Raw genomic sequence first — 11,796 nt, 5'->3', positions numbered from 1 at the left:
GTAGCATCCAAATGTTAAGGTTGACCAGGCTGGCATTGCACTAAGCTGTTTACCCCACCACTGTTCAAAATAGCTGCCTGCTAAATAGCATCTTTCTCTGGATGCTCCTGATTCTATGTCACGTCTTTCTGGTGGGACTGCTAGAGGATTGTATTGCCATTAATGTCATTGATGTCAACTCACTGCATATTCCTGTTCCATAGCAAGGAGCGTTTTCTTGATCTCTCACATTGTGTCACAATATTCATACGTATAATAATAAAGCCATAAACATGTTATTAAGATGACACGTCATATTTAAAGCCACGTAATGGAGTGGATTGTCACCGATTGTTATTTTAAATACTGTGGGGGGGTAAAAAGAACTAAAAACTGTTTGGACTCTTTTTCTGTATTTCTATTTCATGACAGGGTTTCTATTCCACTGGTGTTTTATGTACTAAAGTCAGCGTGTGACAGACCAGGGAGGGGAAGGAGCGCCCACAAATCTACTCCTGAACACTTCTGGTCAAATTCAGCAAATAGCTCCTTATGGTCCTCCAGCTCGAGTGCTCTAGTTAAGTGTGTGCGCTATAAATTCAGTGTTTGTACACACAGACACAGAGTCCATGGTATCAACAACCTTTCGCAAGACCAAAAGCCATCTGTTCTGTGTAATCCTTCAAGTGCCGACAATCTTAAACCATCTCTCTTTCTGTGACATTTGCCCATCCACGATTGAACAGTATGGATTCAGATGCAGAGTGATACATGGGTGATTGGAGTGGAGTGTGTATGTGTGTGTGTGTGTGTGTGTGTGTTTGTGTAACAGGGTTTAATGTGCTTCCCTGAATTTTCCTCCCTTCATGGGTTAATTCTCTAGCACGGTCAAGGTGCAGATTATTGGTTCCCGAGTATTATTTGGATACAATGTTTTGAAGTGGGTGTGATTGAGAGGTTGTCTCTGGGTTCTTCCTTTCCTCTGTCTCTTTCTTCGAATGTATAAGACAGAGGTAGGTACACGTCCTGCAGACACACACTAGCGAGTTAGCTAGCCTACATGTGAGCTTGTTTTGTGCATATTAATTTAAGTGGCTTGCCTGATTTGTGTTAACAGGAGCTGAGCGACTGGCTAGCTTCTGTTTGACTGATTTTTTCTTTATTTGCATGTATCAGGTGGGTCACGTTTTACACTTCTGTATTGTATGCACGTGTTTGTGCGAGCTCTTTCTTCGAATGTATAAGACAGAGGAGCTGAGCGACTGGCTAGCTTCTGTTTGACTGATTTTCTTTTCTTTATTTGCATGTATCAGAGAGCAATAAAACGTGCGAATACCAGGCTGTGTTTTCCTTTAAACTACACAACGCAGAGTGAAACAGCGAGGGGAAGATAACCTCCGTTACATTTGCAAGCGTGCATGTATGGATATGTGTGTGTCTACGCATTGTCTACGTTTGTGATGGGTAGTGTGTGTGTGTGGAACAGAAACTGATTAGTCCTGATGTATGTGTGTGTGTGTGTGTGTCTATTTGTGTGTCTGTGTGTGTGGCTGACGCATTGAAGCACAGGATAGGGTTCATCCACGGAGCTCCCATCTATCACTCACACCTGCCTGCTGAATGACAGGATGACGTCTTCTCCCCGTTGAATCGCTTAATCGCTTCCTCTTATTCACCTCAGCCTCCAGTGCTTGGTGACAGCAAACACAGAGACACCAGTCCCTGCTCATTTCTCTGAATAGATGGATGTCCCTTTCTCAGTCTATTTTGTTGAAAACTTAATGGCCTCTTTCACCCCTCCTCTCTTCCAAGGTCAGACTAGATTGTCTTGCTGCCGAAGCTTTTGTATTTATATAATTTCTCATCTTGACTCTCATTTATCTGAGGGGCAAACTATATATATATATATATATATATATATTATACATGTTTTTTTTTTTTTACACTATCCCTATTGCCTTGGTCCTGCTTTTTCTCCAGCATGCTTTAGTGATAGTCAGCTCTCTCACCTTGTCAAAGACTGCATACCACACTATCAGATGTGAAAAGAGTTACCCATAAACACCTCCATCTCCCTCTGTCTCCAGAGGCAGTTCAGTGCTATGGGAGAGAGATAACCCATCCACTGAGTGATCCCCAACACTAGAGTAGACCCTTAAGGGATCACCACATAGGCACGCATGTATTATCTGTAGTGTAACATTAGAGAGTAGACCCTTAAGGGATCACCACATAGGCACGCATGTATTATCTGTAGTGTAACATTAGAGAGTAGACCCTTAAGGAATCACTACATAGGCATGCATGCATGTATTGAATGTGCATTTCATGAGATCTGGGGTAAGCCGATAAGCTTCCAGCGACCAGACTGCAGTGGGAAGAACTTAACATACACTGACCTGTGTAGTCAGTGGAATTATTCTCTGGAAATTAGATATAATTTCTGATGAGATCTGAGAGAAGGGTTGCCACTAGCTCTGTGTGTGTGTGTGTGTGTGTCTAAGTGTGTGTGTGTGTGTGTGTTTAAGTGTGTGTGTGTGTGTGTGTGTAAGTGTGTGTGTGTGTCTAAGCGTGTGTGTGTGTGTGTGTCTAAGTGTGTGTGTGTGTGTGTGTCTAAGTGTGTGTGTGAGTGTGTGTGTGTCTAAGTGTGTGTATGTCTAAGTGTGTGCATAGGAATTCACAACAAATGGCAATTTTCACTGTTTATTTGTCTCATTTAAGACTGAAGAGCTGAAAAAGCTGGTTTAGTGGACGTCCCACTCTAGCCTGAGGCTCCAGTGACAATCAGCTTCCTACAGCTGCCCACAGACCTGCAGAAAAACACACATTCAGATTTTTACCACATTGTATTTCCAATATAGTACTCCAGTACTGCACACAGACCTGCAGACTTTACTGTCATTACCTGCTCTGTGTTTTATGAGTTATGAGTTCTGGACCTCAGAGAGTGTGTACAGGAATTCACAATAAACAGATCTATTGATCTATAGATCAATAAATAGAACTGTAGACTTTACGGTCATTACCTGCTCTGTGTGTTCTGAGTTCTGGACCTCAGACCAGAATCACTCGGGCTCATTCTGAGGCGTCGCCAAGGTGTCTCGGGCTGGTTAGTCTGGGTTCGCCCTGTTATCATATTCAACATATATTCATCATACATTTATGAGTTAACATGCATCATATTATAAAATGTGTAATGAGTCATTAACATGTTATATGCACCATTATTGAGTTTCATGTGGTTGCTACGGTCGATACCTGGTCATGTTTAATCCTGGACCTCAGCCTTCATTGCTCCTTCACCCTCTATGGTCCTTCCTGGTCTCTTGGTATGGAAGCATCCTGTTGGAACACTCCAGAAAGTATAAAGTGTAATACTGATATGTGTAACTGAACACCTAAACCCTTTTTCTCCCTCTTTTATAACAACCCAGTAATGGCTCACCTAAATACGTAAATATACTACACTAATAATAAACGATGAAAATTTGCCTCACAGAAATAGCTACTCTGACAGAATTAGCTTAAATGCTTTTTTCTATGTTATTGTAGCATTCTACTGAGTGGTACTGATGTCTTTGTGGGCCTTGGGTAAGCCTGCTTGGTTCCTGCCGTGATTCTCATGTGCGTCCTGTTACGGTCATGCATGTTAGTGTTTGGTCCTATGGGTCTGGTCTTGCTTCACCAGCGGTGCCAAGATCATCTGTAATCCTCCATATTTAATGCCCTTCGTCCGAAAAGGTAACCTCTGTAAGGCCTACACACTTAAAGGGAGACATGTAACAAGACACGCCATACGCTGTCAGTTAAGACATAAAACAGAATTAATCTGATACAGGATATTTACAGGAACTGGTACGTAATCTGAAAATATAATTTGATTCTGAGCTAACATATTTTTGGAACTAATTGATAATATAATGAGCTAGTAGTAATGTTGCAAAATCCAATAGCATGACGACTTGAATTCCTGTAACAAAACATAAAGCAACACAATTTAGTAATTGGCCAAGAATGTAAGAAAATAATAAAACAATAAAAAATGAATGTCATAAAATGTTAGCCAGTTGTGTCACTATCTTGGTGTATTTCCTGAATAATAAAAATAAATCCAATTGCACTGTGGCGCAAGCAGTAGCCCCGACCACATTCGGGCTTGACGCCCATGGAGGACACGAGTTCGAATCCGGCCCGATGTCATTTCTCCTGTCCACTCCCCTGTGTGTGTGTGTGTGTGTGTGTGTGTGTGCGCGTGTGCGTGTTACCGCCTCCTCTCTACCGCCAGGCCCAGTTCCACAGAGCAGTGAAACAGCCACAGGTCCTGTATGGATGGGAAAAACAACAAAACAAAGGAAGAACAATTACTCTGGGTAAACTGACCATTGAAAACACATTATGCAAACTTCAAAGTGAACATATAGTGTATGTGTATACAATAAATATAAATTAAACATTATGCAAACTTAGGTGAATATATAGTGTATGTGTATACAAAAATAAATGAAATATATAAAATATAAATTAAACATATCAAGATCATTGGACTCACTGCTTCTCCTCATCCTCCTCCTCCTCCTCCTCTTCAGCAGTCTCGCGGGTGGCTGCTGTAAAGTAAATCAATTATTGAATTAATAAATGATGCTCATTAAAACATATGCCTATTAAAATGCCTGCTGACCACAGATTCACTGAAGCCATGAGGTGTCCAGTGCAGAGGAGCCAGTCTAACCTTACAGTGATGACGACCATCACAGATAATGACCTTGCAAATAGTGACCCTTAATGATAACTATCCCAAATACAGATAGGATAACAGAGAGTAAAACCTATGATTCAAATGAACAGGTAAACATTAAGAAAGGAGACCACCGACTCAGTAAGCCCAGAGCAAAAGAGTCGGTCTAACCTCGCTGGACCTCCTGGGTGCAACGCTCCTCCTCCACCTCCTCTTCGGCCCTCTGCTCCTCCTCCTCCTCCTCCTCCTGCTCCCTGCTCCGCTCCTCCTCCTGCTCCCTGGTCTCCTTGCTCCACCGGAGGAGAGCGGAGGCTAGAGCCTGAGCTCCTATCTCCTCGGCCTCCTCCGGGCGCTCCAGGATCCAGGGCAGTCCCTCCAGGGTGGCCCGTGGAAGCTGGACCAACGCAAAAGACGGTCAGGATTCACAAGCACAGAGTTTCAAGTTCCCCCATGAAATCCTTTGAACTTGATCCTCCTCCTCCTCATCATCATCATAATCATAATCAAACCACATCTTAGCAATCATCACCATCATTCTCATCATCTTTCCAATCATCCTCATCATCAACAAATCTTTGCAATCATCACCATTACTCTCATCATCATCATCATCAACAACATCTTAGCAATCACCACCATCATCATCATGATGATGATCCTCGTCATCTTTATCAGTATCTTCATCACCATCAATATCACCACTTCCACCATCATCATCATCATCATCCTCCTCCTCCACCTCATACCTGTCCCCGCTCCACAGCAGCCTCCACCTGCCTCTGCAGTTCCTCGGTCTCCTCAGTAACCTAACAGAACAAACATGTACATCACTGACTGCCACTGACAAAGCAAGCCAGTAGAACCTCTAACTGTAACTGTGCCTGATAAAGATGGAGTCTCACCTCCACCAGCAGACGAGTGACGGTGTCCAGCTCCTTCTCCTTCTGCAGGATGATGTCCTATCATGGGGGGGGGGGGGATTAACACCATTGGCAGTTGAACATGCCTTAAGGCACCTTCACACAGTAGGTATAACAATATATACGTTTAAATAATATACATAATGTAAATTAAAAGGTATTTGGCAGACGCTTTTGTCCAAAGCGACTTACAAGACCTATTTGATTCGGATAATAGAATATTACCAACAGTGAGAAGTTAAGCATTGTGTAATAATAATACCCGATGGATGTATAAGTATTGTAGCCATATATCAGTGGTTCTCCATTCTGATCCTGCTCTGCGAGTCTGCTGTTTCTCCCTGCTTCAAGCACGACTGATTGAAATCAGTTCAATTGTAATGTCTTTCATCTAATCAAGAATGTCACTAATGAGTTTTAGCCTATTAGGTATGCAGCGCAGAGAAAGACTGAAGATATGCAAAGGAAGGGGCCCATGGAAAACGACTGAAAACCACTGCTGCTATATAGGTATATATGTACAGTACCAGTCAAAAGTTTGGACACACCTTCTCATTTTTTGAGAAGTTTTTTCTTTACTTTTTTTATTTTCTAGATGGTAGATAACACTTGTTTTGTTTAGTACATCATTCCATATGTGTTCTTTCGTAGTTTAAATGTCTTCAGTATAAATCTACAATGTAGAAAATAATAAAAGTAAAGAAAACTCAAAAGAATTTAAGGTGTGTCCAAACTTTTGACTGGTACTGCATGTATGTATGTATGTATGTATGTATGTATGTATGTATGTATGTATGTATGTATATATGTATGTATGTAATCTATATGTTTTTATGTTATGTGCATCATCCACACCTCCAGACGGGGAAGCTGATCCTCGGCGTTGGCCACCCACCGCTCAGCTGCCTCCACTGCTCTCTTCTCCTGCAACAGCTGTCAGACACACACACACACACACACACACACACAGTCCGAGCGTGCGTGCCCACACCGAGACACACACACAGACACAGACAAACACACAGACACAGACAAAAACACACATACACACAGACAGAGACAAACAGACACAGACAGACACACACAGACAAACACCGACAAACACACACATACAGACACATACAGACACACACAGACAGACACTCACACACACATGCAGTCGAATGCATACATTAGCTCAGTAGCAGACACACAGCCTTAGCGTAGGGTAGCTTTATACAACAATAAGCGCGGCTTCAGCACGCAATAGTAATTTGCACCTCCACGTCCAACGAGGAACTCCTTCGACTCAGCGTGGCGTTCTCCTCCTCCTTCAGATACACAAACACGAAGTGAAAACGCGACACAAACAACCCACCATGGAGCTTAACACACTGTTCATTTGTATATACTGTTGCTTTAACATAATCTGAGATATTTGACTGGTTTTACCAGAGCGCCAAGCTCGATGTGCTGGTTGTAGTACAGCCACTGGGAGGCCTGGTCCGCGAGGTCCTGGCTGATCTCTCTGCGGCACTGCAGCATGGCACCTGACGGAAATGAAGACATGGGAATAAAAGCCTACTGGTTTTGGTTGAATTACCTCATCATAAAGAGCGCATTAACCTACTCCAAGTGTTGCCTTGTTGTAAGCCTAAACTGGTATTATGGTATAAAGAAAGTTGGCTATCATTAGTCACTTGAATTTCTTACCTCCTCGATGCAGCCGTTCACAAGTGACGTTAGCCGAAAAAAACACTACAGTGGTAATCAAACAAATAATGTATCAAATAAACAGCATAACTCACTAACAATTCCTTGAAATAGTAACTAGCCTATGCTTTGTGGCTAAGACACCGAGGTGGCTAACGCTAACGCAAGTTAGCCGATTGGCATACAAGGCTATAACAGATGGTAGGCTAAGTGAACCCAATGGACTAAAAACGTAGCTAGGTCTGTTTAACCTCAATTTTGACCAGTAATTAAAACAAGTCCTTAACACAACAATAATACAAATATAATCTGTTAGGAATAATGATCCAATGTGGAGAAAGACAGCTTTTTCGCAGTAAATCGCAAGAGAGCAGGCGAAAGCCTGGTGGTTTGATAAAGTTGCAGACAACTGTGGAATGTTTGGTTTAGAATGTTTGAAGGGCTATAACTTAGTAACGGTGGAATTCAATAACTGTATTTTGATTGGTAGATTGGATTTGCGTCATTTACTATGGTAAAAGTTCGGAAGGCTGTCCATCAAGATCTCCATGTGTAAAGTGGTACAAAGCACATATTATGTATAAATGTAAGATAGGCTATGATATTTATTTCATAGGCTATTGCAGAGGCGTTTCTAGCTATTGAAAATATCAGGTTTGCCTGTGGCTCGTCTGTTTTAAAAAACAATTGTTTAAGTGAGATTGGCATGGGTAGGTTGGGGAGGTATATCTATAGATATTAAGATGTCACGTGTGACAAAAGAAAAAACATTCTTGAGAATTTTCCTTTTATCCCTTATATAGCCTAATACTGTTTCTTATTGTATTGTCATGTCAATAAAGCAAGTCTATTTTAACTTAATTGCTTTAAAGTCACGACAGTAAAAACATTTTTTGGCCTCAACATAATTCGATACATTGTGTCCATACCCAATGTCCATACCCACTCTCAAAGATTTACCTACCGTTTTCTTCTTGAAATACCCAGGAAGGCTAGCTTTTTTTATTTTTTTTAAACCGGAGCTTTTCATCTGGGTGGGCGCGTCCTGGTATGAGCGTCTTCCAACTTTGTGTGCACTGTGCAGCGATTGATTTACCAACCCTTCCTTACCGAACTATGTGTACATGACCCATGGACATAGACTGTTATATGAACAGGTAGGCTAGTATTGTCCGTAAAGGATCCTGCTCACCCATGTCAGTTATTACTGACAGCTATACAAACCTCACGACTAACGCTCAAGGAGTTTACGACGAGAATAGGCTGCTGTGCTCGAACTTCATGAAGTTGAAACTCCGAAACAAAATAAGAACAGGCTGTTGTGCTCGAACTTTATGAACCTGAACGTCTGGTCCTGCTCATGACGGATCATTATTTCTTAATAGAAAAAATACGGAAACTGTTGGGAAATGGAAAAATAATTGCCAACCTTATATCGAAAGGCAGGTGTTTCAGAAACAGCATTGGCCTTGGGAAGAAATGGCTACGGCATATAGCTAAACCACTGAATAGGATATAGGAAGAAAATGTTCTGCATAGGCTAGATATCAGTATTGTACGGAGTAGCGCTGGGTTTGTCGTAATTGTTATGCCCTAGGCTATGTTAGCTCATTGATGTATTGCCAGAGGAACCAACAGTTTATTCCTTTATGGTATGCGGAATGGATGTGAAGATGGATATCCTTGTATATCTTTGTGGGTGTGTGACAGTGATGGTGACTGTGTATGTGTGTGTGTGTGTTTGTTTGTGTTGTGTGTGTGTGTGTGTGTGTTTGTTTGCCTCTGTATTTTTGCAACTGCCTCTATGCCCCCTCTCCCCCCTGTCTCTGTGTGTTTGCGTGTGTGTGTAGTAGCTCATGCATCACCCAGACGGCCATGCTTCACAGCCCTAACATAATTATGGCTATTTCTCCATTGCAGCTCTCTCTGGGCTAATTAATTGATAAGTCTCCTGACACCCATTTAGACTGTTAGTGCCCTCTCAACCGCCTTGTCTATCTCTCTCTCTCTCTCTCTCTCTCTCTCTCTCGCACCATCACCCACTCTCACTCTCTCTCTCACTCTTTCTCCCTCCCTTGCTCTCTCTTTCGCTCTCTCTCTCACCATCACCCACTCTCTCTCTCTCCCTCCCTCCCTCCCTCTCTCTCTCTCTCTCTCTCTCTCTCGCACCATCACCCACTCTCTCTGGCCCGCATGCTTTCTCTCTGAGGGCTTTCAGCAGGTTATTATTCTGCTTTCAAACAACAGCCATTAAAAGCCATTTAATCCTGCCAGATAACAGGATAACAGGATAACAGGTCTCTGTGTGTGCTTCAGTGAATCTCAATTACAATATTGGCTTTGAAAAATGTTTGCGCAAACTATTCTATTCTCTTAAGCACCTGTGTGTGTGTGTGTGTGTGTGTGTGTGTGTGTGTGTGTGTGTGAACGCAGATGTTTCAAACCAAGCTTTTAAAAACATAATCTCTATGTGTGTACATATACAGTAGATATGCTCTATGCAGAAAGGTTCAATCAAATGCATGTCACTGGAGTTCGGGGTCACATTGAATGTACAGATATTGCCAATTCACATGCAGGTAAAACCACTGGGTCTCCTCAGATGTAACAGTATATGTTTAACCCTGCTTATATGCACACATCAAAACTCACTAATTGATTGTTTATTCTGTCTCAAAGGCTGTGTGTTTGCGTGAGGGTGAAGGGTACTTTGACTTTAGACTACTTTATACTGACAACTTCTCGTCACACACGCTCCACACACACACGCACACACACACACACACACACCCTCTTTCACTCACACATTGTCTTTTCTCCCTTGGGATGCTGCCAGGTACACTCTATGTGATGTGGATGAGTAATACTCTAATACCACAGTGCAGCCCCCTCCACCCCCACTTCAACCCCCCCACTTCAACCCCCCTCCAGGTCTCCCCCTTCCCATCCTGGGCGGTGCGGTTGGCTCTGGGAGTGTGGTTGTGGCGGTTGGTGGTCGTGGTGGTGGTGGAACACCCTGGATCAATCCAATCTGTCTGACCACAGATTCACCCTGCCCGCCACGGTGACAGGGGAGCCATTGTATTTTCATTTTAGAAAATAAGACAGGACCAGAGAGAGGGGGAGAGAGGGAGAGGGAGAGGGAGAGGGAGAGGGGAGGGAGGCCTTGAGACCTGTAGAGACATAATGGAATGGGACGGCGGCCATGTGTGTGTGTGTGTGTGTTATACAGGTTTGGGGCTGAGGGTCGAATGTGGGTCTGTGAAGAGATCAAAACAAGATAAATACATTACGAAAATAGCGAAACTGAGAAACAGAGAGAATGAAAAAAAATGGGCAGATTTGTGAACAAGAGACAGAAGAAAAGAGAAGTGGGTAGAGAGAGAGACAGGGAGGAAGTGAGAGAGAGACAGGAAGGGAGTGAGAGAGAGACAGGAAGGGAGTGAGTGAGAGAGAGAGAGAGGGAGTGAGAGAGAAAAGCAAATGCTATCAGTCTGTGGATGGTGACACAGTGTGGGTCTGGGTGAAATTGGATACTGAGTTACAGTATGATTCAGATGCCTGTTAGCCTGTTAGTGGACCCCAGGAGGACAGTCAGCAGGGGCGTGTGTGTGTGTGTAAGTATGTGTGTGTGAGAGAGTGTGTGTGTGTGTGAGAGAGTGTGTGTGTGTGTAAGTATGTGTGTGTGAGAGAGAGTGTGTGTGTGTGAGAGAGAGAGTGACAAATCTGTCGAAGGAGGAAATCAATGCCAGAGGACAGGAGCCATTCCTCCACTATGGTAAATGGGTAAAGTGACATCCTCCATGAAACATAAGTTCAGTATTACTTCTCCCTCTCTCTTTCTCTCTCTCCCCTATCTGCCTGTCTGTCTTTCTCCTCCTCTCTCCTCCTCTCCCCCCCCCTCTCTCTCTCTCTCACTCACACACACACACACATACATTATCTCTTTCACATATGTCTCTGTCTCCTCCTTTCTCCTCCTCTCCCCCTCCCCCCTCTGGCCTTCAAACCTGTGGTGTGTTCCATATTCTCCTCTTCATGAAGACAAAGTCATTCCATCAGCTGGGAGCTTGCTTTTACCAACCAACCCTTTAATTCTGCATTCCTCAGGGGCACAGATAAGTCTCAAGTACATTTAGGGACCTGTTCGCCTCTAGGACCCTGAGGCGGGCAGGTAAGATTGTGGCCGATCCCTCCCACCCGGGTCACAAACTCTTTGAGGTTCTTCCCTCCGGCAGAAGGATGCGGTCCATCAGGACCAAAACCTCACGCCACAAAACCAGCTTCTTCCCGGCCGCAGTTGGCCTTATTTACAAGGCCCGGGACCCCCACCTGACCTGGACTCTTATCCCACCCCCACACCCTAAGTCTGTGTTACATTAACACACATTACATTGCACATTGCTCATCCACATTGCACTCCTGTTTTGCTTTTTGCACTCTACTTTCCACTTTACTTTTTTTATATTC

The 11,796-nt window shown here is 43.3% G+C and overlaps 2 long non-coding RNA genes across 2 annotated transcripts; both read right to left on the bottom strand.

The window, feature by feature from the left end:
* Window positions 1-2,722: 2,722 nt before the first annotated feature.
* LOC122128776 lies at window positions 2,723-4,081 on the bottom strand. Its single transcript, XR_006151601.1, has 3 exons — window positions 3,238-4,081; window positions 3,006-3,105; window positions 2,723-2,789 (listed from the first exon to the last, which is right to left on the bottom strand). It is a non-coding gene; the product is annotated as an uncharacterized LOC122128776 (long non-coding RNA).
* A 139-nt stretch (window positions 4,082-4,220) lies between these two features.
* Window positions 4,221-4,944, bottom strand: LOC122128772. Its single transcript, XR_006151597.1, has 3 exons — window positions 4,886-4,944; window positions 4,529-4,583; window positions 4,221-4,300 (listed from the first exon to the last, which is right to left on the bottom strand). It is a non-coding gene; the product is annotated as an uncharacterized LOC122128772 (long non-coding RNA).
* Window positions 4,945-11,796: the final 6,852 nt, after the last annotated feature.

Source organism: Clupea harengus, chromosome 24, assembly GCF_900700415.2.
Source record: "Clupea harengus chromosome 24, Ch_v2.0.2, whole genome shotgun sequence".
NCBI lineage: Eukaryota > Metazoa > Chordata > Actinopteri > Clupeiformes > Clupeidae > Clupea > Clupea harengus.
Note: the sequence above shows the minus strand (reverse complement) of the source record. Positions and strands in the feature narration are given on the sequence as shown.